The following is a 27,183-nucleotide window of genomic DNA, read 5'->3' on the forward strand; positions in this document are numbered from 1 at the left end:
CCCCAGCAGTAGCTTGTCTCCATCACCCCTTGTCTTGGCACTGGGCAGGCCTCACCTCCAGCACTGTGCAGCTCTGGGCCCCTCACTGCAAGAGAGAGCTTGAGGGGCTGGAGCGGGGCCAGAGGAGAGCAACGAGACTGGGGAAGGGACTGGAGGGGAAGGCTGCTGAGGAGAGGCTGAGGGAGCTGGGGGGGTTCAGCCTGGAGAAGAGGAGACTCAGGGGGGACCTTAGCATTATCTACAGCTACTTGAAGGGAAGTTGCAGTCAGGTGGGGTCAGGCTCTGCTCCCAGGCAGCTTGTGCCAAGAGGAGAGGGCATGGCCTGAAGCTGTGCCAAGGGAGGGTTAGGTTGGATGTTAGGAAGCAGTTCCTGCTGGAAAGGGGAATCAGAGACTGCAATGGACTGCCCAGGGAGGTGATGCAGTCACTGTCCCTGGAGGTGTTTAAGGATAGATTTGATTTGCACTCAGTGCCATGGTCTGGTTGCTGTGGTGCTGTTAGGTCTTAGGCTGGACCTGATGAGCTCAGAGGTCTATTCCATCCTCAGTAATTCTGTGGTTCAATCTATTAAGTCAAGATAGTCTTGAGCATGGTAGGATCAGTCCAGTCACCTGCCACATGCAGCAGCTGAGGAGATAGGGAAGACAGGATGCTTTGTGAGCACCACAGATAAATCTGCCATCTACAAGGGGACTTGTGATGGCTTTGTGGAAGGGTGATCCTGATCCTTTTGGGTGCCCTCTGTGAGCATCCAGAGGAGGACAAGGGTGAGGAGCAGCCATTGTGACATTTTCTGCTGTGTCTGCAGCCTGTCTTGACTGCCAGGAGAACTGGGAGATGTTATGGATACCCCCTGCAGGTTGGATGAGGCCTTGAGCAACCTGCTCTAATGCCATGGTCTGGTTGATGTGGTGGGGTTAGGTCATAGGCTGGATTTGATGATCTCAGAGATCTATTCCAGCCTCAATGATTCTGTGATCTTCCCATGGGATTCCTTAGAAAAAGGGATTCTCCATCCTCCTGGTAGCCACCCTTTAAGCACTGGTACCTGATCATTAGGTCTCCCTTAAGCCTTCACTTCTCAAGGCTGAACAACCCAAATCTTTCAGCCTTTCCTCTTATTGCAGGTCTGAGAGCCCTCTGAGCGTTCTCCTGGTCAGCTGTAGGTGCAAGGTTTGCATGGCTTGGGCACTGCTGTCCTTCTGAGGTCTGAGAGCCCTCTGAGCACTCTCCTGGTCAGCTGTAGGTGCAAGGTTTGCATGGCTTGGGCACTGCTGTCCTTCTGGTCTGAGAGCCCTCTGAGCATTCTCCTGGTCAGCTGTAGGTGCAAGGTTTGCATGGCTTGGGCACTGCTGTCCTTCTGGTCTGAGAGCCCTCTGAGCATTCTCCTGGTCAGCTGTAGGTGCAAGGTTTGCATGGCTTGGGCACTGCTGTCCTTCTGAGGTCTGAGAGCCCTCTGAGCATTCTCCTGGTCAGCTGTAGGTGCAAGGTTTGCATGGCTTGGGCACTGCTGTCCTTCTGAGGTCTGCATTCATATACTGCCATGAGCAGGAGGAGCTTGGATTAAACTCTTACATGCCCATGAGAAAGCATTAGGGACTAAAGTAAAGAAGTCAGAGGAGAGAATATCAATCAAAGTTCAGAGAGAGATGGAACCATAGAATCATAGAATGGTTTGGGTTGGAAGGGACCTCAGAGCTCAGCCAGTTCCAACCTCCTGCCATAGGCAGGGACACCTCCCACTAGAACAGGTCACTCAAGGCCTCATCCAACCTGGCCTTGAACACCTCCAGGGAGGGAGCAGCCACAGCCTCCCTGGGACACCTGTGCCAGTGTCTTATAAAATCATAGAATCATAAAGTTACAGAATCATAGTATCATAAAATCACAGAGTCACAGAATCATTTTGGTGACCTTTAAGGTCACTGAGCCCAGCCACTATCTAACTCTGCCAAGCCTGGTGGTGAACCAGCACTGCATTCCCTGCATCTTTGAAACACCTCCAGAGATGGGGATTCAACCACCCCCCTGGGGAGGCTGCTTAAGTGGTTGGGAACACTTTCAGGGGGGAAGTTTGAATGAAAGGTTTAGGTGCACCTAAACCTGGTGCAACCTGAGGCCATTTCGTCTAGTCCTTGAGAGTCCAGTAGAGGGCTACAAGGATGATTAGGGGACTGGAGCACTGCCTGGTGAGGAGAGACTGAGGGACCTGGGGCTGTTCAGTCTGGAAAAGAGAAGACTGAGAGGGGATCTAATAAATGTGGGCTGGGGGTCAGGCTCTGCTCACTGCTGCCTGGGATAGGACAAGGAGCAATGGATGGAAGCTGCAGCACAGAAGGTTCCAGCTCAACACAAGGGGGAACTTCTTTAGTGTAAGGGTCCCAGAGCTCTGGCACAGGCTGCCCAGAGAGGTTGTGGAGTCTCCTTGTCTGGAGCCTTTCCAGGCCTGTCTGGATGTGTTCCTGCTGTGGCAGGGAGGATTGGACTCGATGATTTCTTTGGGTCCCTTCCAATGCCTGATATCCTGTGAGCCTGTCATCCTGTTGCTTGCTGGCAGAGGAAGACAGACTGCCCCCCACCCAACTCCAGTCTCCTTTCAGGGAGGTGTAGAGAGTGAAAAGGTCTTCCCTCAGCCTCCTTTTCTCCAGGCTAAAACAACCCCAGAGGTGCTGCTCGTAAAACTTGTTCTCAGCAGCTTCATCTGCTCCCCTTTATGAAAGCAAGCTCCTTTCCCAGTTTAAAATGAAACTCAGTTGACTGGGGCAGAGCAGACCTTATTGAACTGGAGACAAAGACAGGCTCAGCTGGCTCTCTGCAAACAGCAGCATAGGCAAGACACAGAAAAGCACTGAATATACAGAGCAGCAATCAGAGTGAGTTTGAAATATGTTGTAGTGTGCCTAGAAGAATGGCTGTGCCCTGCCAGCACATTATTCTGCCTGGAGGGTCTCTGTTTCTTTAGGTTTAGCTTTTGCCATTGTGAAATTGCAGAGCTTAAAAACCTCCATTCCTGCGCTCCCTTTACAGTTGCTGCTGCAGTGGACAGAAAGCAGCACGGAACAGGATTCCTTCTGGCACCTAGCACCCATATTTCACAGAATCACAGGGTGCTAGGGGTTGGAAGTGACCTCCAGAGGTCATCCAGTCCAACTCCCCTGCTAAAAGCAAGAGTACAGCTCACCTGCAGTGCAGGAACCCTTAGAATCACAGAATGGTCTGGGTTAGAAGGGACCTCCGAAGCTCATCCAGTCCAACCTCTTTGCAGTCAGCAGGGACATCCCAAACTAGTTCAGGTTGCCCAGAGCCCTGTCCAGACTCATCTTCAATGTTTCCAGGGTGGAGACTCAATAACCTCCCTGGGCAACCTGTGACAGTGTTCCACCACTTGTTCCTCATACCCAATCTCAGTCTGCTCTGCTCTAGTTTACAGCCATTGCCCTTGTCCTGTCCCTGCAGGCCTTTGCAGTCTCTCTGCAGCCTTCTTGTAGCCCCTTCAGGTCCTGGCAGGCTGCTCTTAGGTCTACCTGGAGCCTTCTCTTCTCCAGGCTGCACAGCCCCAGCTCCCTCGGCCTGTCCTCCTAGCAGAGCTGCTCCTACCCCTGATCATTTTTGTGGCCTCTTCTGGACCTACTCCATCAGGTCCATGTCCTTCCTATGTTGAGGACTCCAGAGCTGGATGCAGCCCTGCAGGTGAGGTCTCAGCAGAGCAGAGCAGAGCAGAGGGGCAGGATCCCCTCTCTCCATCTCTGGCCATGCTGCTTTGGATGCAGCCCAGGCTGCTATTGGCCTCTGTGCTGCAAGCTCACACTGCTCTGTCCAGCTTCTCCTCCATCAACATCTCCAAGTCCTTTTACTGAGGGCTGCTTTCTATCACCTCCTCCCCCAGCCTGTATTGACAGTGAGAGTTAATAGGGCAGGTCACACAGGAACTCGTTCAGGCAAGTTTTGAAGATCTCTGCAGAGGAGACTCTACAACCTCACTTCCAGTGCTTTGTCACCCTCACAATAATATTTCTCTCATGTTGAGATGGAAATTCCTGTGACTGAGTTTACATCCATTGCCTCTCATCCTATCACTGGGTATCAATGAAAAGAGTCAGGAGGTTCCATCCTCCTGACAGCAATCCTTCAGCTATTGGTAGACATTAATAAGGTCCCCTCTCACTCAGCCTTCTCTTCTCCAGACTGAACAGCCCCAGGTCTCTCAGTCCTTCCTCTTAAGAGAGATGCTCCAGTCCCTTACTCACGTTCTTAGCCCTCTGTTGAACTCTCTTAAGCAGGTCCCTGCCCCTCTTGCTCTGGACATTCCAGATGTGGTCTAACTAGGGCTGAGTGGAGAAGGAGGAGACCCCCCCTTGACTTTCTGGCAACACTGTTCTTAATTCACCCAAGCATTTCATATTGATTTCAAATATGAGTGTGAGGCTTTTGATGCCAGCATCTGATGGGTTGACCTTTTGTGGATACTGGCTGCCCACAAAGCTGCCCTCAGCTTGGTGATCTTAGAGGTCTTTTCCAACTGAAACAATGCTGTGACTCTGTGATTCTGTCACCCTCCTCCTCAGCAGGACTGGGAGGGAAGTAAGATAGGTAACAATCTTTTTAGTCAAGATAAAGGCACTTTAATAAAGAAGTGCAAAGACCACACGGAGAAGCAAAGGAAAATAAAGGCTTTATTCCCTGTGTCTCATCAGCAGCTCATGTCCAGGCACTTCCTGGGAAGCAGATCTTCAGTGCATGTAGCAATTGCTCCAGAAGACAAATGTCACAACATTGGATGCCCTCCCTGCTCATTTCTCTTAGCTGAGCAGACATCATAGCTAGATGGAATTCCTAGGATGGTTTAGAACCATTTGCAGTTCTGACTCAAGGCTGTTATTGGGAGGGGAGGATTGTCTCTGTCCCTGTGTATTTCATAGTCACCAAATCATGGATTTCTTTTCCAGCTGGAAAAGACTTCAAAGATCAACCACCAAGCTCACTAAACTGTGTCCTAGTGTGCCACATCTGCATTTACTTTGAGCACTTCGAGGGATGGTGACTTCACCACCTCCCTGGACAGCCTCTTCCAATGCCTCTTGTAGCACAGAAATTGTTCCTAATCTCCAATCTAATGCTCCCACAGTGTAACTTGAGGCTGTTTCTTCCCATCCATATCACTTGTTACAAGGCAGAAGATACTGACCCTCCCCAACAGTCCCCTCTGCAGCTCTCATAGTGCTGTGCTCTGCATTGGAAGTGATGCCAGTGGATGGGAGGTGGACCATAAGCCAGCAGTGTGCTCTTGTGGGCCAATGGCATCCAGGGACTGTGGTGAGTAGGTCAAGACTGTTTCTCCTGCCCCTCTACTCTGCCCCAGTCAGGCCACATCTGGAATATTGTGTCCATCTCTGGGCCCCACAGTTCGAGAAAGACCTCAGGGAATTGCTTGAGGGAGTCCAGTGCATAGCCACAGAGGTGCTGAAAGCAGTGGAAGATCTTCTTAGTAGGAGAGGCTGACAGAGCTGGAGCTGTGCTGCTGGGAGAGGAGGAGCCTGAGAGGTGACCTCAGTCATGGTGATAAAGATGTGCAGAGTGAGTGGGCAGAGGCTGGAGCCAGGCTCTGCTGGGTGATGCCCAATGGCAGCACAAGGGGCAGTGGTGGAAGCTGAGGCCTAGGAAGTTCCATGGAAACAGGAGGAGGAATTTTTTTCCCTGTGAAAGTGACAGAAGCCTGGAACAGGCTGCCCAGAGAGGTTGTAGAGTCTCTTTCCCTGGAGATATTACCGACCCCACCTGGATGTGCTCCTGTGTGATCTGCTCTAGGTGCTCATGCTCTGGCAAGGGAGTTGGACTGGATGAGCTGTTGAGGTCATTTCCAGCCCCTAACATTGTGTGATCCTGTGATTAAGTGTTGATAACACAGTGGTGTTTTGGTACCTGTTGTCTCTCCAGCATCCCTCCTTCACTCTCAGTAGCCTGAAGGATGGGCAAATCCTTTGGAGGGACAGAAAAGCTGAACCAAACTGACTGAAGGGATATTCCATACCACATGGATGTTGTGACCTGTATCAGCAACAGTGTGGTCAGCAGAGCCAGGGAAGGGTTTGTCTTCCTGTAATCAGCAACGGGGAAGCCACACCTTGAAAAATGGATTGTGTTTTGGGCCCCTCACTGCAAGAAATTCACTGAGGTGCTGGAGCAGGTTCAGTGAAGGGCAGTTAAGCTGGAGAATAGCCTGGATAACAGGTCTGATGAGGAGCAACTGTGGGAACTGGGGTTGTTTAGCCTGGAGAAAAGGAAGTGGAGGGGAGACCTCATTTTTCTCTACAGTTACTTGAAAGGAGATTGCAGTGAGGTGAGTCTTAGTCTCTTCTCATCAGGTGACACAATGAAGAGGAAATCACAGAATCATAGAATCAACCAGGTTGGAAGAGACCTCCAAGCTCATCCAGTCTAACCTAGCACCCAGCCCTGTCCAGCCAACCAGACCATGGCACTAAGTGCCTCACCCAGGCTTTGCTTGAATGCCTCCAGGGACGGCGACTCCACCACCTCCCTGGGCAGCCCATTCCAATGCCAGTGTCTCTCTCTGGGAAGAACTTCCTCCTAACATCCAGCCTAGACCTCCCTGTTCTGTTGCTGGTTGCCTGGGAAAAGAGACCAACCCCACCTGGCTACAGCCTCCCTTCAGGTAGCTGTAGACAGCAATGAGCTCTGCCCTGAGCCTCCTCTTCTGCAGGCTGCACACCCCCAGCTCCCTCAGCCTCTCTACGTAGGGAGAGGCTCCAGGCCTCTCTCCAGCTTCATTGCTCTTCTCTGGACATGTTCTCAATATCTCTCTTGAATTGAGGAGCCCAGAACTGGACACAGCACTCAAGGTGTGACCTGAGCAGTGCTGAGTACAGTGCTGAAGCAGCGTGTCTGCTGTTGCTTGTCACTCCAGTCCCTACTTGGGATGATTTCAAATCTCCAGAATTGACAGAGGGCAAAGTTGCCAGTCCAGGTCTGAGCCCAGCTTTCCAAAGTGTGAAGCCTGTTTTTCCTGCCACAGTGGACACAGATGGAATCAGCAGCAGACAATTCAAGCGTGCAGCTGGGTTCCTGTGCCTTGAGTTTGAGGTGTTTTGTGAGCAGTCAGCAGGGTCTTACCAAAGGGCTGGCACGTTTGACCAACCTGATAGCCTTTTATAAGGACATAACCAGGTGGATTGATGATGGTAGAGCAGTGGATGTGGTTTATCTTGATTTCAGTAAAGCATTTGACACAGCATCACAGCCAGGCTCTGCTGGGTGATGCCCAGTGGCAGCACAAAGGGCAGTAGTGGAAGCTGAGGCAGAAGAAGTTCCATGGAAACATGAGGAGGAATTTTTTACTGTGAGGGTGACAGAAGCCTGGAACAGGCTGCCCAGGGGTGTTGTGGAGTCTCCCTCTCTGGAGATATTCCAAACCCACCTGGATGTGTTCCTGTGTGATCTGTTCTATGTGCTCCTGCTCTGGCAGGGGGGTTGGACTGGAGGAGCTGTTGAGGTCCTTTCCAACCCCTGACATTCTGTGATTCTGTGTGAGAGAATTCCATTTCCCTTCACCAGCACCTTGCTCATCCAGAAAGGCATCCCAGCTTGGTTTGCAAATGTAATGCAAGGTTCAGAAGCCCATTACTTTCTTCTACTGTCAGTAGCTTATGCTGGTAGGTAAGGCAGAAGCTAATCATTATGAAACTGAGAAAGTAGAGCAGTCCTCAGAAGACTCACTGCAATCAATTTAGCAGAGGAAATGAAGTCACCAGTGACTTTGGATGCTTGTCCCACCCAAGGCAGTCATGCCCATTCCAGAACATGAAGGGATTCTTTTAATGGAAAAGAGTAACTGGCTTCAGGACTTTGCCAACAGGACACTGAGTTAATTGTGAAAGCCACCTAGGATTTTCTCATTTGAACATTTCTCCCTGAGGGAGACCAGTGAAATAACTCAAGTATTCAACAAGGATCAGTGCAGAGTCCTGCACCTGGGAAGGAACAATAAACTGCAGCAGTACAGGCTGGGAGGGGATCTGCTGGAGAACAGCCCTGTGGAGTAGGACCTAGGAGTGCTGCTGGGCACCAAGTTCTGCATGGATGTGCCCTGGTGGGCAAGAGGGCATTGAGTGTGGCCAGCAGATGGAGGGAGGTTCTCCTCCCCCTCTACTCTGCCCTAGTGCGACCACACCTGGAATATTGCATCCAGCTCTAGGCTCTCCTCTTCAAGAGGGACAGGGATCTGCTGGAGCCCAGTGCAGTGCTCCAAGGATGCTGAAGGGCCTGGAGCACTGCCTGATGAAGAGAGGCTGAGAGCCCTGGGGCTGTTCAGTCTGCAGAGAAGGCTGAGAGGGAGCTGAGCAATGTCTATCAAGAGCTGAGGGCTGGGGGTCAGGAAGGAAGGCACAGGGACAGCCTCTGCTCACTTGTGCCCTGCCATAGGCCAAGGGGCAAGGGATGGAAACTGCAGCACAGGAAGCTGCAGCTCAAGAGGAGGAAGAACTTCTTTGCTGTAAGGGTGAGAGAGCAGTGGCACAGGCTGCCCAGAGAGGCTGTGGAGTCTCCTTGGCTGGAGCCTTTGCAGCCCTGTCTGGATGTGTTCCTGTGCCACCTGTGCTGGCTTCTCTGCTCCTGCTGGGGCAGGGGGGTTGGACTAGAAGCTCTCCAGAAGTCCCTTCCAACCCCTAACATCCTCTGATCCTGTGATGTTCAGTACTTTAAAATTAAATTGATCTAATATTGATAGGTTAGTGAGAGGTTTTGTTTGTTTGTTTTGTGTGTGTGCACTTGTTCTTTTAAGACTGATTTTATTTCTTTTTTCAGTGTAGAGTTTGTTTGTTGCTCATTTTAAGGTTGGGTGTGCAGCAATGAGCGCTGTGATCCAAACGTCGTTGCGTAATCAGGCTGCAGAGTGATTGTCACATTAGTTCTGTGTGATGTTCTGCTGAGCTGATGGCAGTGAGCATCCACCCTGCATTTAGTTAGTGTTCTGCAGTGAAATAATTGACTGCTTAAGTGTTTCTGGGGAAAAGGTCATCAAATCCATACATTTCCAGAAGGCTTTTCCTTCATAGAGTCATAGAATCATAGAATCAACTAACCAGGTTGGAAGAGACCTCCAAGCTCATCCAGTCCAACCTAGCACCCAGCCCTAGCCAGTCAACCAGACCATGGCACTAAGTGCCTCAGCCAGGCTTTGCTTCAACACCTCCAGGGATGGTGACTCCACCACCTCCCTGGGCAGCCCATTCCAATGCCAATCACTCTCTCTGCCAACAACTTCCTCCTAACATCCAGCCTAGACCTGCCCTGGCGCAGCTTGAGACTGTGTCCCCTTGTTCTGGTGCTGGTTGCCTGGCAGCAGAGCCCAACCCCACCTGGCTACAACGTCCCTTCAGGTAGCTGTAGACAGCAATGAGCTCTGCCCTGAGCCTCCTCTTCTGCAGGCTGCACACCCCCAGCTCCCTCAGCCTCTCCTCACAGGGCTGTGCTCCAGGCCCCTCACCAGCTTTGTTGCCCTTCTCTGGACACCTTCCAGCACCTCAACATCTCTCTTGAATTGAGGGTCCCAGAACTGAACACAGCACTCAAGGTGTGGCCTGACCAGGCTATGCTTGCTTTTGGCTTCCTCCAATCGTGCTTCCTTCTCCTCTTTCTCATACCCTTTCTGTTGGCTACTCTTTTGTTATTTATAGCTTCTGACTAATATGACAATAAAAGCCTAGCAAACCATCAGCTTGCTTCATACCATCCCATTCATGGCTTAGCTGCCTCCTGTAATTTAATCAGCTTGCCCTCTTGTTTGCACTGTGGATTTGAGCTCCTGTGTAGTTTCTAAGAGCAGATGAGAAGGCTGTTTGGTGCTTTTCCATGTACCAGCAGCCCACACATGTCCATGTGGGAGCAGAAAGCACATTCCTTGGGCAGCTACTGCATAAGATACTGAGTACATTAATGAATTGCATTTATTTCCATTTCCCCACAGACTTCCATGCATTTCTGTGAGACTGAGAACATCTTTTCACTCATTACTGCATGTAAGCTGTGACTGCTGTATGCAGTAAGATATGCATATTAATTTCAGGAGAAGAAAACCTAACTTCTTCTGTAGAGGCAAAGAATCAGAGAATTGCTTTGGCTGGGAAAGAACAAATTACCAAAACCAAAACCATGAAGCCAGCACTGCCAGTCCACCACTAAACTGTATCCCTCAGCATCACTTCTCCAAGGCTTCTGAAACCCTTCAGAGATGGGACTACAGCACTGCCCTGGGGTGCCTGTTCTAGGGCTTGGAAAGCCTTTCAGTGGAGATATTTTCCCTCATCTCCAGTCTAAACCTCCTCTACTGCAACCTGAGGCTGTTTCTAATTTTCTTCAGTTAGAGTCATAGAATCAACCAGGTTGGAAGAGACCTCCAAGCTCATCCAGTCCAACCTATCCCCCAGCCCTAGCCAATCAACCAGACCATGACACTAAGTGCCTCATCCAGTCTCTTCTTGAAGACCTCCAGGCACAGTGCCTCCACCACTTCCCTGGGCAGCCCATTCCAATGCCAATCACTCTCTCTGCCAACAACTTCCTCCTAACATCCAGCCTAGACCTCCCCCAGCACAACTTGAGACTGTGTCCCCTTGTTCTATTGCTGGGTGCCTGGGAGAAGAGGCCACCCCCCACCTGGCTACAATGTCCCTTCAGGTAGTTGTAGACAGAAAAGACTCAAGTCTTAGTTTAGCTCTTTCATGTTGTGGGTTTTGGTTGGGTTTGTTTGGGTCTTGGTGGTGATTTTTTATCATTCCATCTGTCTTTGTTTGAAGCACAGTTACTGTGTTACACTAACTCAGATATGGTATTGGCTACTTAAGGGTAAGTTAGAATCATAGAATCAGTCAGGGTTGGAAGGGACCACAAAGATCATCTACTCCTAGTCCCTATGTCATGGGCAGGGACACCCTACCCTAGATCAGGCTGGCCAAAGCCTCATCCAGCCTGGCCTCCAGGGATAGGGCCTCAGCCACCTCTCTGGACAGCCATTCCAGGGTCTCACCACTCTTCTGGTGAAGAACTTCCTCCTCACATCCAGTCTGAATCTCCCCACCTCCAGCTTTGCTCCACTCCCCCTAGTCCTGTCTCATCCTACTTTCTTTTACTAAGGGTAGACAGTGGAGAAAAGCCTGCAAAAAGCACAGAAATACTTATCTGAGATTCCAGTGTCCCTGCTTCATTTGAGACACTGGGGAGGTGTAGCTGGAAATCTGTGACTCAAAGAGGCACCTGGGGGTGCTGGTTGGCAGTTGATGAGATGTGAGCCAGCAGTGCCCAGGTGGGCAAGAAAGCCAATGGCATCCTGGCTTGGGGCAGAGATGGTTCCAAGCTGCCCCAGGGGAGGTTCAGGCTGGATGCTAGGAAATATTTCTTGCCAGAGAGGCTTCTGAGACCCTGGAATGGTCTGCCCAGGGCAGTGCTGCATTCCCCATCCCTGGAGGTGTTCAAGCAGCCTGTGGAGCTGGTCCTTAGGGACATGGTTTGGAGTTGGCCCTTCAGTGCTGGGTGGAATGTTGGACTGGATGAGCCTGGAGGTCTCTTCCAGCAGGATGTGTTCTGTGAGTCTGTGATTTACAGTGAGCCTGTATTGCAGTTAAACACCTCCAGGGCTGGCAAGGGCACTTTAAGGCAAGGTTGGACGTGACACTTGGTGCCATGGTCTAGCCTTGAGCTGTGTGGTAAAGGGTTGGACTCGATGATCTGTGAGGTCTCTTCCAACCCTGATGATACTATGATACTATGATATGATATGATACCTCCCTGAGCAGCCTGTTTCAATCCCTGACCGCTCTTCCAGCAATGAGATTTTTCCTAATCTCCAACCTAACCCTTCCCTGACACAATTTCAGGTCAGTTCCTCTCCTTCTGTCACCAGATACTAGGGAGAAGAGACCAACCCTCAGCTCACTGCAGTCTGCTTTCAGGGAGCTATAGAGAGCAATGAGGTCTCCCTTCAGCCTCCTCTTCTCCAGACTGAACAACTCCTCAGCTGCTCCATACCAGTCCTGCTCCCCACTCCATTCACCAGCTTCCCTTCTCTGGACATGTTCTAGCAACTCAGTGTTTCTGTTGTCATGAGAGGGCCCAAAAGTCACTATCATAGCAAAGTGGAGGCTGTGAAGATCATGGATGTTTTGAAGGCCAGGCTGGATGTGGCTCTGGGCAAGCTGATCTAGTGTGAGGTGGCCCTTTCCATGGCAGGGGGGGTGGAATTAGATGATCTTGGAGGTCCCTTCCAGCCCCAACAATATTGTGATTTCATATTTAGCTGTGCTTACTCTGAACCTCATCCTGTGCTTACTCAGGGTGGTGAGAGACTGGCAGAGCTTGCTCAGGGAGGTGGTGGTTGCCTCATCCCTGAATGCTTTTAAGGCCAGGCTGGATGTGGCTCTGGGCAAGCTGCTCTAGTGTGAGGTGTCCCTGCCCATGGCAGGTGGGTTGGAACTGGCTGATCCTTGGGGTCCCTTCCAGCCCTGACAATCCTGTGATTCTGTGACATTTATGAACCCAGCCTCACCCATACCCTGAGCAGACATTTACTGTTTATTGCTCATGTTTTTAGGTGGCTTCAATTCTTACTCCTTTCATCTAATCTTGCAGGCTGTAGAGAAAGGTAATAACAGCATTACCTCTGCACAACAAAAGTAGTGCAAATCTTGGCTGATTTGTTTCCTGGGATAGGAAATGTAACAAAAGGAAAAGGAGCTGTCTTTGAGATGGCACAGTTAGGTTTTGCTTTCTCTCCTGTGTTTCTCCTGCCTGGTTTCAAGGCAGCACTTTTGTCTCTCTCTCTCTCTCTCTTTCCTTCATACACACACAAAACCTTCTTCTAATTTCAGCTGTTGCCACAAGATGGAAATCACAGCTGCTCTGTCGTGTTTAAAATGTATTATTAATGCATGCAGGTAGAGAAAAAAAATGTCCAGAGGATATAATCATCCTGACATCTATTTCACTGTCATCTGCCAGGCAATGAATCAAAGCTGTCTCAACCATCTTGAAAAGGTTATTAGCGGGAAGAGAATTCCATCACGGTCGTTGGAACTGTTGGTGTGGTGTCACCAACTAAACCTGCTTAATCCAAAGAAGGCAGAGATGTAGACTGCAATCTTAATGCTTCCAAGATGTGTGTTGTCAAAGCAAAACTATTAAAGATGCTGAGATACACACCTCAAGGTTGAGGATGTAGGGAAGGACATGCTGCCACTGGGAGGAAACAGAGTGGAAGTGGCCAGGCCTTTCCAGTGGCTCTGTAGGTAGTAGTGCATCCCTGATTCCATGGGGAGGCAGGAGCAAAACTGGCATCAGTCAGAGCACCCTGGCCTTTGTGTCTGGACATGGAAGTGTTGGAGCCAGGCCAGAGGAGGCCACCAAGATGCTGAGAGGGCTGCAGCAGCTCTGCTATGAGGACAGGCTACCAGAGTTGGGGCTGTGCAGCCTGGAGAAGAGAAGGCTTCAAGGAGACCTTAGAGTGGCCTTGCAGTAGCTGAAGGGGGCTACAGAAGGGCTGGAGGGGGACTATTGACAAGGTCTTGTAAAGAGAGGATGAGGAAGAATGGGTATAAAGTGGCAGAGAGGAGACTGAAAGTGAATGTTAGGAAGAAGTTGTTTGCAGTGAGGGTGGTGAGACACTGGCACAGGTTGCCCAGGGAGGTTGTGGCTCCTCCCTGCCTGGAAGTGTTCAAAGCCAGGTTGGATAAGGCTTTGAGCAACCTGTTCTAGTGGGAAGTGTCCCTGCCTATGGCATTGAGTGTAAACTGGCTGAGCTTTGAGGTCCCTTCCAACCTAAACCATTTATGAGTCTATGATTCTAAAGTCAGGGCTGCATTGAAGCCTTTCTCACAAAAGCTGATACTGGGTTGCTGACAGAAATGTCTCCCCTTGCCCCAGAATCTTAATGATCGTTCAGACCTTGCTGATTTAAACAAGTGACTGGCTCTGATGGTATGGTCCAGCCCCATCAGACACCAGAGAGTCATAGAATTGCTTTGGCTGGAAAGACCTCTAAGACCCTTGAGTCCAACCATCAACCCAATACCACCATGGCCACTAAACCCTATCCCCAAGTGCCATGACCACACACTTCTTGAACACCTCCAGGGATGGTGACTCCACCACCTCCTTGGGGAGCCTGTTCCAATGTCTGAACACTCTTGAAGCAAGTATTTTTTTTCCTAATCTTCAACTTCAACCTCCCCTGGTGAACATTCAGGCCATTTCCTCTCATTCTGCCACGTGATAATAGGGAAAAGAGACCAATACCCACCTCATTCCAGCCTCCTTTTCAGGGAGTCATAGGGAGCAATGAGGTCTCCCTTCGGCCTCTTAGCCAAGCTAAACAACCCCAGTTCCTGCAGCTGCTCCTTAGCAGACCTGTTCTTCAGACCCCTCAGCTGCTCCTTAGCAGACCTGTTCTTCAGACCCTTCAGCTGCTCCTTAGCAGACCTGTTCTTCAGACCCTTCAGCTGCTCCTTAGCAGACCTGTTCTTCAGACCCTTCAGCTGCTCCTTAGCAGACCTGTTCTTCAGACCCCTCAGCTGCTCCTTAGCAGACCTGTTCTTGAGACCCTTCAGCTGCTCCTTAGCAGACCTGTTCTTCGGACCCTTCAGCTGCTCCTTAGCAGACCTGTTCTTGAGACCCTTCAGCTGCTCCTTAGCAGACCTGTTCTTCAGACCCTTCAGCTGCTCCTTAGCAGACCTGTTCTTCGGACCCTTCAGCTGCTCCTTAGCAGACCTGTTCTTCGGACCCTTCAGCTGCTCCTTAGCAGACCTGTTCTTCGGACCCTTCAGCTGCTCCTTAGCAGACCTGTTCTTCGGACCCTTCAGCTGCTCCTTAGCAGACCTGTTCTTCAGACCCTTCAGCTGCTCCTTAGCAGACCTGTTCTTCAGACCCTTCAGCTGCTCCTTAGCAGACCTGTTCTTCGGACCCTTCAGCTGCTCCTTAGCAGACCTGTTCTTCGGACCCTTCAGCTGCTCCTTAGCAGACCTGTTCTTGAGACCCTTCAGCTGCTCCTTAGCAGACCTGTTCTTCAGACCCTTCAGCTGCTCCTTAGCAGACCTGTTCTTCAGACCCTTCAGCTGCTCCTTAGCAGACCTGTTCTTCAGACCCTTCAGCAGCTTCGTTGCCCTTCATTGGACCAGCATCTCTATGTCTTTCTTGGAGTGAGGGACCCAAATATATCTGTCACTAATAGACCCAGGCATATCTCCCCTTAGTCAAAGGTGTTACTAGAACTGTTAGCTGTTGCAGTTTACCTGAGGTGCTTTTAGACTTCTCCCATAGTTACAGTCTGGTTATTTAAATCAACTCAACCTCTTCTGTTCAGTTCTGTAAGGAGCATTCTTCCAGTGACAAAAGTAATTTTTGTTCTTCCTGTTCAGCTACTTCACCTTAATGCAAAAAACCCAACCCAAACCAAAAAAGAAGATAAGCAGTGGTCACCCACTGCCTACATCACAGAAGCAGGAGCAGGAAAAGTGAACTCTGACCCTTGCTTGAAGATTTCCATCAAATGTAAAAGAGAACAAAGCACTTCTGCCTCTGTTTCCCTCAGCAGGACTTTAGAGGTAGTCAGCCTGAGTGAAACATTTTGTAGGACAGAAGCCCAGCCTTTGTGCCTCTGTATTCCTTCCTGGAAAGCCATTAACTCCACCATCAGTGCTGGGCTTCTGGTGCCTCTCCACCAGAGCTCTGTCTGCAGCACACTTCTACATCTACAACTGGAACTCAGCAGCTCCCATAACCCTGAGCAGTGTGACACTGAGAAAATGAGAAGGTTTTAAGGATTTATATTTACCTATTGTGATTTGTAAGGGCAAAATCCTCTTTAGAACCCAGCCTCTGTGCCTCTGTGTTCTTCCTTTGGAAAGCCATTCACTCCACCATCAGTGCTGGGCTTCTGATGCCTCTCCACCAGAGCTCTGTCTGCAGCACACTTCCAGATCTACCACTGGAACTCAGCAGTTCATATAGCCCAGAGCAGTGTAACACTGGAAAAAAATGAGAAGGTTTTAAGGATTTATATTTACCTACTGTGATTTGTAAGGGCAAAATCCTCTTTAAAACCCAGCCTCTGTGCCTCACTATTCCTCCTTTGGAAAGCCATTAACTCCACCATCAGTGCTGGGCTTCTGGTGCCTCTCCACCAGAGCTCTGTCTGCAGCACATTTCTAGATCTACATCTGGAACTCAGCAGCTCCCATAACCCTGAGCAGCATGACACTGAGAAAATTAGAAGGTTTTAAGGATTTATATTTACCTACTGTGATTTGTAAGGGCAAAATCCTCTTTAGAACCCAGCCTTTGTGCCTCACTATTCCTCCTTTGGAAAGCCATTCACTCCACCATCAGTGCTGGGCTTCTGGTGCCTCTCCACCAGAGCTCTGTCTGCAGCACATTTCTAGATCTACATCTGGAACTCAGCAGCTCCCATAACCCTGAGCAGCATGACACTGAGAAAATTAGAAGGTTTTAAGGATTTATATTTACCTACTGTGATTTGTAAGGGCAAAATCCTCTTTAGAACCCAGCCTTTGTGCCTCACTATTCCTCCTTTGGAAAGCCATTCACTCCACCATCAGTGCTGGGCTTCTGGTGCCTCTCCACCAGAGCTCTGTCTGCAGCACACTTCTACATCTACAACTGGAACTCAGCAGCTCCCATAACCCTGAGCAGTGTGACCCTGAGAAAATGAGAAGGTTTTAAGGATTTATATTTACCTATTGTGATTTGTAAGGGCAAAATCCTCTTTAGAACCCAGCCTCTGTGCCTCTGTATTTCTCCTTTGGAAAGCCATTCACTCCACCATCAGTGCTGGGCTTCTGGTGCCTCTCCACCAGAGCTCTGTCTGCAGCACACTTCTACATCTACAACTGGAACTCAGCAGCTCCCATAACCCTGAGCAGCATGACACTGAGAAAATGAGAAGGTTTTAAGGATTTATATTTACCTACTGTGATTTGTAAGGGCAAAATCCTCTTTAGAACCCAGCCTTTGTGCCTCTGTGTTCTTCCTTTGGAAAGCCATTCACTCCACCATCAGCGCTGGGCTTCTGGTGCCTCTCCACCAGAGCTCTGTCTGCAGCACACTTCTAGATCTACAACTGGAACTCAGCAGCTCCCATAACCCTGAGCAGTGTGACACTGAGAAAATGAGAAGGTTTTAAGGATTTATATTTACCCATTGTGATTTGTAAGGGCAAAATCCTCTTTAGAACCCAGTTTACACAACCATTGAGGGCATGTATTGCTTTGAATCCCATTTTTCTTCTTCAAATATATTTTTATTTGTACTTAGGCTACATAATCACATAATCATCCAACAAAGAAACATTCCATCCAGATGTTTACAGCAGATTGTGACTACAGAACTAATCAGATGCATTGAGAACAGCTTATAAGGGGGAGGGAAATGGGAATAGAATGAAGAACAATATCAGCTTGTGTAACTCCTGGCTGTGTAACAATGGAGTTCAGAGTTTTGCCTCATTTTGGAAAGAGAAAATGACAGTAAAACCAGTTGCAAGCAGCACATCAACTGTTTGTGTTGGGTTCTGAAGTAAAAGGGAATGCACAGGATGCTCATCAAGGAAAAACGCTTTCAGGTGGAAGTTGTAGTGGTCAGGAAAGACTCGAGGGAAAAGGATCAGACACCAAATGTTTGGCTTAATGAATCTTTGGTCTGAGTACACTATCTTCTGGCTTGAATCAGACAAAAGAGTAAATGCTCAGTCTTAGGAACAAAACACTCATATCCCAGGCTAGAAACTAACCCAAAAGCTCTGCTGGGATGTCTCAGAGGGAAAAAGCATCAAAAGCATGAAACCACCCAAACCAATGCACAGTACCCACTCTCTACTTCTAGCAGAAGTAAATGAATCCAAAGCAGAGGAGGAAAAATGCTGGCACTCAGATGTGCCTGTCTGTGATGGTTGGGGTGTTCCCTGCCCCCCACACACTTTGGAAATCACCCAGACTAGACTCAGCCAGCTCTGGAAATTGAATGAGGCTTATATCTACAGCTTAGCCCAATGTACAGGCAGATACTTACAGTCTATACAGTTAGAGACAGAAATAGACAAGGTGAAAGGTAACACAGAAACACAACTCCCCTGCCAGAAGCCTGAGTCCCCAGGAGAGGCTCCCAACTGCCCTTTTACCTTCCCCCTACCCCTCTCAACATTACCCCAGTCCCAAGGAAGAATGGAGGTTGAGCCAGGGGGTTAGGAAGCAAAGTGGATTAGTCAAAGAGGCTGGAGAGAGTGGTGCAGTTCAGCCAGTGCCCCAGCAGGAGTAGAAGCGAGTGCCTTATCTATGCTTTGATTCTTATACATCTCAGCAAGCCCATGAGTGAGGTAGACATCAGCCTTGTTTCCCTTCCACAGCCTATAATCTAGTTCTTCTCACCAAAACATCCTAGCTAGGCTCAGACTAGCACACTGTCTAACTTGAAGTCTTCTTTTCTGCAAGTGAAAGCCACTGTTTTCTGTCCTGATCAGCAGGGACAGCAGGGCAGATTAGTCAGCTTTGGCAGAAGGCAGTACATATTTCACAGCATCACAGAATTGTCAGGGCTGGAAGGGACCTCAGAAGCATCCAGTTCCAACCCCCTTGCCATGGGCAGGAGCACCTCACACTAGAGGTGTCACATCCAGCCTGGCATTAAAATCTCCAGGGATGAGGCTTCCACCACCTGCCTGGGCAACCTCTGCCAGTCTCTCACCACCCTTATTCTGAAGAACTTCTTCCTAATGTCTGATCTGAATCTGCCCTCCTCTAGTTTGGATCCTTTCCCCCCAGTCCTATCACTACCTGACCATAAAAAGTCCCTCCCCAGCTTTCTTGTAGCCCCCTTCAGATACTGGAAGGCCACAGTTGGGTCCCCTTGGAGTCTTCTCCAGACTGAAGACTTTTACTGTGTCTCACCTACATTTTCCTTCTTGGATGCTTAATAACCCCAGTGAGTTCTCTCCTTCTCCAGAAGTCATAACTTGCAGACATTTGATCAATCTTTTTGCTGTCCAAACAATCCCCTTCCTTCCTGAATTGTGGCACCCAAAATGAACTCAGTACATCACCCAAGGCATCACCCAGGCTGAAAACAGCAATTACTGTGCGTGTTTTGCAGTCTGAGTGCCACTTTATACATCCCAATATGATGCTTTTTCACAGCAGCATGGCATTGTTCACTCTCATGTCTTTGGCCTCCACAGAGATTGTCTGCTCAGAAAGTTTGCTGAGGATACCAAACAAGAAGGCTTGGCTGAGACACCTGGAGGCTGTGAGGCTGTTCAGAGAGATGTTAATGGACTGTAAGCTGGGCAGAAGGGAACCTAATGACATTCAACAGGGGTAAGTGCAGGCTCCTGCTCCTGGGAAGAACAGTAAACTGCAGCAGTACAGGCTGGGAAGGGATCTGCTGGAGAGCAGCCCTGTGGAGAAGGACCTGGGAGTGCTGCTGGACACCAAGTTCTGCATGGCACAGCAATGTGCCCTGGTGGGCAAGAAGGCCAGTGGGGTCCTGGGGAGTATTAAGAGGAGTGTGAGCAGCAGATGGAGGGAGGTTCTCCTCCCCCTCTAATCTGCCCTAGTGAGACCACACCTGGAATATTGCAGCCAATTCTGGGCTTCCTGCTTCAGGAGGGATGGGGACATGCTTGAGAGAGTCCAAGGTAGGGCTGCAAGGATGCTGAAGGGCCTGGAGCACTACCTGATGAGGAGAGGCTGAGAGCCCTGGGGCTTTTCAGCCTGCAGAGGAGAAGGCTGAGAGGGAGCTGAGCAATGTCTATCAAGAGCTGAGGGTCAGGAAGGAAGGCACAGGGACAGCCTCTGCTCACTTGTGCCCTGCCATAGGCCAAGGGACAAGGGATGGAAACTGCAGCACAGGAAGCTGCAGCTCAAGAGGAGGAAGAACTTCTTTGCTGTGAGGGTGAGAGAGCAGTGGCACAGGCTGCCCAGAGAGGTTGTGGAGTCTCCTTGTCTGGAGCCTTTGCAGCCCTGTCTGGATGTGTTCCTGTGCCACCTGTGCTGGATTCTCTACTCCTGCTGCAGCAGGGGGATTGGACTGGAAGCTCTCCAGAGGTCCCTTCCAACCCCTGTGACCCTGTAATTACATAGTAAAATGTGTTTGCATACCTATAGCTGGGACTGGAATTTCCAGAGGGTCTTTTAATGTTTCAATAGAAAGCACAGGGTGTAGGTTTTACTGACTTATCAAAAGCAAATTAAAGTGTTACTGACTCCTGAACAGCAACTTCACTATTCAAATTCTGCAGCAGATTTGCTGATAGTCTCATTTGTTTTCTTCTCATTAAGTGTTCAATTCTGGGCCCCCCAGTTTAAAAGGGACGTTGAGATGCTTGAGTGTGTCCAGAGAAGGGCGAGGAGGCTGGGGAGAGGCCTTGAGCACAGCCCTACGAGGAGAGGCTGAGGGAGCTGGGATTGGTTAGCCTGGAGAAGAGGAGGCTCAGGGCAGACCTTATTGCTGTCTACAACTACCTGAGGGGTGGTTGTGGCCAGGAGGAGGTTGCTCTCTTCTCTCAGGTGGCCAGCACCAGAACAAGAGGACACAGCCTCAGGCTGTGCCAGGGGAGATTTAGGCTGGAGGTGAGGAGAAAGTTCTTCCCTGAGAGAGTCATTGGACACTGGAATGGGCTGCCCGGGGAGGTGGTGGAGTCGCCGTCCCTGGAGCTGTTCAAGGCAGGACTGGACGTGGCACTTGGTGCCATGGTCTGGCCTTGAGCTCTGTGCTAAAGGGTTGGACTTGATGATCTGTGAGGTCTCTTCCAACCCTGATGATACTGTGACACTGTGATACTGTGAAGTGCAGAGTTTTTAGCTTGTAATGATTGTTTTTTACCTCTTCTGGGAGAATTAAAACATGCTCTGGTGTCTTCCTCTTATTTAGTGCAGAGATTTTATTCTGTAATGATTTTTTGTTATTGCCTCTTCTTGGAGAGTGCAAAAAATTTGTGGGTCCTGAGGACAGGATATAGATACAGGTAATGGGTTAAGAATAGGATTGGCTCTACAGGCAATGGGATAAAAATTCAGGCATTCTTCTAAATTCAAATCATAGACTGCTCACGTAGGGTAACTGCTCAGGGAGTGGGGTAAAAAGTCAAGAATTCTTCTAAACTCAAGTCCTAGGCTTCACATTGAGAGACTAAATCTCATCTCTCTCCTGCATGTAAATCAGCAAAGACACAATCCCCTTTGCTCCCCCAGACAACAGCTGCTCAGAGGTGCGGTGCAAGCTCACCCAGGGTGGTTTGCCTGGGGAGACCTCTAATGCCCAGAGGTGTGTTTTGGAGGAGTGAGAGGTGGAGGGGCAGAGGTGAGAGCCCACTGCCAGCACAGGATGCCTGCAGGACTCCAACAAAGACAACATGGTTACAAACGACCCCCCTGTAGGTCAGCTCTGCCCACTGCTAGCACACCTGGCAGTCACTTATGCGTTAATGTGGGCCAGGGAGGGCTGTGTTTAAAAGACACTGAGCCTACACCAGCTTGAGTGGGAGAAAACATCACCATGGACATCCAGGCTAAAACCAGCAGCCCAGGAACTCTCTCTCTACCACCACCCCCTCTTCCATGCCATGCCCTAAGTTTTGCCTGCTGTAAGAAGAAAAGAACTACTCCTGGAGAAGAGAGAACTCCACTGAGAAACAGTACATGCTGGAGGCTGCTCAGAGAAGGGAAAACCATCATAGAAGCATAGAATCAAGCAGGTTGGAAGAGACCTCCAAGCTCATCCAGGCCAACCTAGCACCCAGCCCTATCCAGTCAACCAGACCATGGCACTAAGTGCCTCAGCCAGGCTTTGCTTGAACACATCCAGGGACAGCAACTGAACCACCTCCCTGGGCAGCCCATTCCAATGCCAGTCACTCTCTCTGACAACAACTTCCTCAGGGATGCTCTCTTGCTCTCCTCCTCCAGCCGAGGACAGCACAAGCCAACAAGGCTGAACCTGGGGACGCCTCCTCCAAGCCAGAGCAGCAGCAGCCTTCCTCGGGCCTCCTCCAGCCACAGAAAGCATCTTGGGGGGGGGTGGGGGGGTGGTACCACAGTTCCTTTCCTGCTCTTCTCCTCTCTTTCTCCATTTGTTTCTCTCTCTCTCCCCCTCTCTCTTTCTCTCTTCCATTCACTTTATCCTTTAGTCAGTAGCCTCACCTTTGATATTTGGCCCTGCTCATGCCTCCATTTCAGACATGGAAATGCATAAGAACAAATCTCTCTCCTCTGGATCGAGACAGTTTTAGTCTCTGTCCTCCAGACCAACACATGCACAGGGTAATGGACTAAAAAAATCAAGAATTCCTCTAAATTCAAGCATGGATCAGAAAAATAGGAGGTTCCTCTCTTTCTTCAGCTTGCAGTAGACTTGTATAAGAGCATATGGTGATAGACCATGGGACAATGGGTTGAAACTAGAGCAAGGTAGGTTTAGATTGGATGTTAGTATTGTGGAAGGCCAAAATAAACCTCAACATGTCCTGGCTTGCCCAGACATGTTTTCTGCTCATCTCTGCTGATGGAAGAAGCACTCACAGGAAAGGAAAACAAAAAGCCTCTGCTGACTTCCAGTCTTCTCCATGTCTTCTTCTAACTTGTTCACAGGGTCCCTTCAAGTGTTTATACACTTGTTTTTGTTCTGCCTTGCTGTGTCTGCACCCTGTCCTGAGTGCCAGGAGAGCTGTGAGATGTTATGGATACCCCTTGCAGGTTGGATGAGACCCTGAGCCACCTGTTCTAGTGGGAGGTGTCCCTGCCTATGGCAGAGGGGTTGGAGTTAGATGATCTTTAGAGGCTCTTCCAACTCAACCTGTTCTGTGATTCTGTAATTCTGAGACTCTGTGATTCTAAGACTCTAAGAGTCTATGAAATGCCAGGAGGAGAAGAGGGTACTTTGTCCTCCTGTCAGAGCAGCATCATCATCAGTTCCAGTTACAAGCTCAGCATATTTTTTTGCCTCCTTTTTTTTTTCTTTTGGCAATTAATGTCTCCTCAAATTCCATCTCAATAAAATTATGAAGCTAATTAATTTTCATCGAGTCACTGGACACTGAGCTTAGCCCTGTTAGCATAAATAAAGATTAATCAGCCAAGAAAACACACTTTCAAAGCACACAGCTTGTAAAGGCAATCAATTTTTAATGTGAGGATGAAGGAGCCCTACCCTCATGCTGACAATTCACTCTCTGGACCTTACTTACTCCCTGCTTTGGTAATGATCTAAGCCTGACTTAAAATCCATTCTCAGAAGCACAAGCAGCTGAAGCTTCTAAAGCTTTTTATCACTACCCTTCTGAATGCAAGTTCTTAATTTAGTTATCACAGTATGTTGGGGGTTGGAAGGGACCTCTGGAAATCACAGCGTTCAGCTCCACTGCCAAGGCAGCTTCATTTAGAGAAGGTCACACAGGAGGGTGCTGGATGTCTCCAGAGATGGAGACTGTTAATTTTCTGGGTAGCCTGTTTCAGTGCTCTGTCTCCCTTGGATTAGTGAAGTTCCTCCTCAGTAGTATCAACCAGCATAGTTCCCTGTTTCACTATTGCTTCAAATCCAACCTAGTTCTGCTTTACTTAGTATTTTTCTATCCCTTGGTAAATTCAGTGAAGAATTCTTCATTTCATAACAGTGCAGGGAATGAGGTACAACATTTTACCCCTCACAGTCATTTCCTTTGCTGTCTCCTCTTGCTTCCTTAGAATCATAGAATCATAGAATCAAGCAGGTTGGAAGAGACCTCCAAGCTCATCCAGTCCAACCTAGCACCCAGCCCTAGCCAGTCAACCAGACCATGGCACTAAGTGCCTCATCCAGGCTTTGCTTCAACACCTCCAGGCATGGCCACTCAACCACCTCCCTGGGCAGCCCATTCCAATGCCAATCACTCTCTCTGCCAACAACTTCCTCCGAACATCCAGCCTAGACCTCCCCCGGCACAGCTTGAGGCTGTGTCCCCTTGTTGTGTTGCTGGGTGCCTGGCAGAAGAGCCCAACCCCACCTGGCTACAGCCTCCCTTCAGGTAGTTGTAGACAGCAATGAGCTCTGCCCTGAGCCTCCTCTTCTGCAGGCTGCACACCCCCAGCTCCCTCAGCCTCTCCTCACAGGGCTGTGCTCCAGGCCCCTCTCCAGCCTTGCTGCCCTTCTCTGGACACCTTCCAGCACCTCAACATCTCTCTTGAATTGAGGGGCCCAGAACTGGACACAGCACTCAAGGTGTGGCCTGAGCAGTGCTGAGCACAGGGGCAGAAGAACCTCCCTTGTCCTGCTGGCCACACTGCTCCTGATGCAGGCCAGGATGCCATTGGCTCTCTTGGCCACCTGGGCACACTGCTGGCTCATCTTCAGCCTACTATCTACCAGTACCCCCAGGTCCCTTTCCTCCTGGCTGCTTTCCAGCCACTCAGTCCCCAGCCTTACAGCCCAGTGCATTCTGTGATGCTGTGAAATGAACAGGGATGTTTGCAAGTTTAATCTACCAATTAGCTTAGATAACTGCCTACTGTTTTAGCAAGAAAACACAGTAAAGGGTTAACCCTCCTGGGGTTGGGTGGTCTGAACCTGACTCCAGGTCCTCCTGACTCCTCCCTAGGGGTGAGCCTGCCCCCAGGTGCAGTGGTTAGCCCACTCCCACTTCTGTCTAGACCCCCTATAAAACCAGAGGAACTTTCTGTTGCTCTTTCTTTCTGCCCTGCCTGCCTGATAGCATCACCCTTGGTCCTGCTGCTCCTGCTTTTGCCACGTGGCCACCCTACCACATGGTGAGACAACCACCTCCTGAGTCTGCCTCTATCCATTGCCAGCAGTGTGGTTGTATATATGTTTTGTGTCTTGTTTCCCTTCCCTGTACCTTTTTGTAACTCCTCTTACCTTAAATACCTTTTATTCACTGTTAAAGTTTTTTCCTTCTGACTTCCAAATCAAAGCAAGACTGTTCTTTCAGTGTTTTACCCCTTTTCACTCCCTACATCTAATTCCTTTCTTTCCAAAGGGAGGAGAGGGGAAGGCATGCTATGACTGTGTTGTTCTTTTAGGCTTTGGATTTCAGGAAGCTTAAACTAGAGCCAGTACAAACACAAAATGAGTTGCTCACTGTGACAGAGTGCAGCCATTGAAACAGGATTGGTGCTAGACTCGTATTTCTGGCTTTCAGTTGCTGGTGGATGGAGAGTTCTTCACCATCAGATATCACAGAGCATTATGAGCTGAGATGGACCTCGAAAGCTCATCCACTCCAACTGTCCTGCCAGAACAGGAGCACCTAGAGTAGATCACACAGGAACACATCCAGGTGGGTTTGGATTATCTCCAGAGAAGGAGACACTCACAACCCCCCTGGGCAGCCTCTTCCAGGCTGCTATCACCCCCACAGGGAAAAAAATTCCTTCCCCTGTTTCCATGGCACTTCCTATGCCTCAGTTTCCACCACTGCCCCTTGTGTTGTCATTGGGCATCACCCAGCAGAGCCTGGCTCCAGCCTCTGCCCACTCACCCTGCACATCTTTATCACCATGACTGAGGTCACCCCTCAGGCTCCTCTCCCAGAAACAGAGCCTCAGCTCCCTCAGGCTCTCCTCCTAAGGAATATTTAATGCAATTAGTCTTTGTCTGGGCACTGCAATTATCATTCAGTTCTTCCATCTCTAGCAGGACAGCTTGTATTTCCTCCTAAGGTCTTGGCTTTTAGTCTCTGGATATAGACAAATATGTCCAAGAACATCTATCCACTGTAAAGTCTTGTTTAATGTGAGTAGGGTTAAGCCTATGAAAGCATTTCTTTTTGGTGTTTAGGGACATCTTTTGTCACTGTTCTCCAAGTGCACTTCAACCCATTGAGCACCAACCTCTGGATGTGACCTTATCCACTGAACAGTCCGTCCATCAAACCCCTAGCTCTCCAACTTGGTGAGCAGGTTGTTGTGGAGCACTGTACCAAAGAGCTGGAAGAGGACAGGCTACAAGATCTGGGGCTCTGCAGCCTGGAGAGGAGGCTTCAGGAGACCTTGCAGTGGCCTTCCAGGATCTGAATGGAGGCTACAAAAAGGCTGGGGAGGGAATATTGACAAAGCCTTATAATGACAGGATGAGACATAACAGGTTTAAACTGGCAGAGGGGAGATTGAAACTGGATGTTAGGAAGAAATTCTTTGGAGTGAGGGTGGTGAGACACTGGCAGAGGTTGCCAGGGAGGTTGTGGCTGCTCCCTCCCTGGATGTGTTTAAGGGCAGGTTGGATGAGGCCTTGAACGACCTGTTCTAGTGGGAGGTGTCCCTGCCTATGGCAGGGGTCAGAACTGGCTGAGCTTTGAGGTCCTTTCCAACCTAAACCATTCTGTGGTTCTATGATCCTGGGATTCTATAGTACCTACCTACCACTACTCCTTAGGCTTTTTCCACATCTTTTATCCACCACATGAACTATCCTTGGATGAGGGAATCAGAGAAATCCATGGAATCCTCACTTCTGGTGGTGAAATATCCACCATGACTTTGATGTCCAGAAGGGAGCACCTTCAAACAGAAAGAGAACTTTTCTGCCAGCAACAAAACAGGAGGCAGCTAAAGCCTCTGATCCTTTGAGTGCTCCTTGACTCTTTGTAACAGTATGGGTGGGATCTATTAAAAAAATTAATATCCTTTATTAATTTTGATATGTAACAATCTTGCCAAAGACCATAATTTCTAATAATAATAGGTTATTTGCACGGTCACAGAAAGCATTGCAGAGGGGAAAACAGGCAATCTAGAACACTTAAGAAATGACTAGCAACAACATAACAAACATTAAACTGTTTTGGAACAGCAGTCTTGCAGCCAATGTGCCACTCACCCTGGAGGGAGACCTGAGAGGCTCCTTTCTGCTAAGGCAAAAGGCATAATAGAATTCAGTTACAGAGAGACTTCTGATAATACTCACAGAGTATTATCTCCTGACTCCCAGGGCTAATTACAGTTTCCACACAGAACCCAAACACTTTGAAGGGATTTCTGTTGGTATCTTAATAGCTGTTAAGGCTTCCAGACCTTCCCAGGCTCTAACAGGGTGCTGGGAAAGGCAGACCTGATCTCTGACCTGATCCTGGTTTCTCTTGGACTCCAGACTTGGTAGGGAGGTTGGCAGAGGTGCAGGCAGGAT

This window comes from Pogoniulus pusillus, chromosome 1, assembly GCF_015220805.1.
Source record: "Pogoniulus pusillus isolate bPogPus1 chromosome 1, bPogPus1.pri, whole genome shotgun sequence".
NCBI classification, from domain to species: domain Eukaryota; kingdom Metazoa; phylum Chordata; class Aves; order Piciformes; family Lybiidae; genus Pogoniulus; species Pogoniulus pusillus.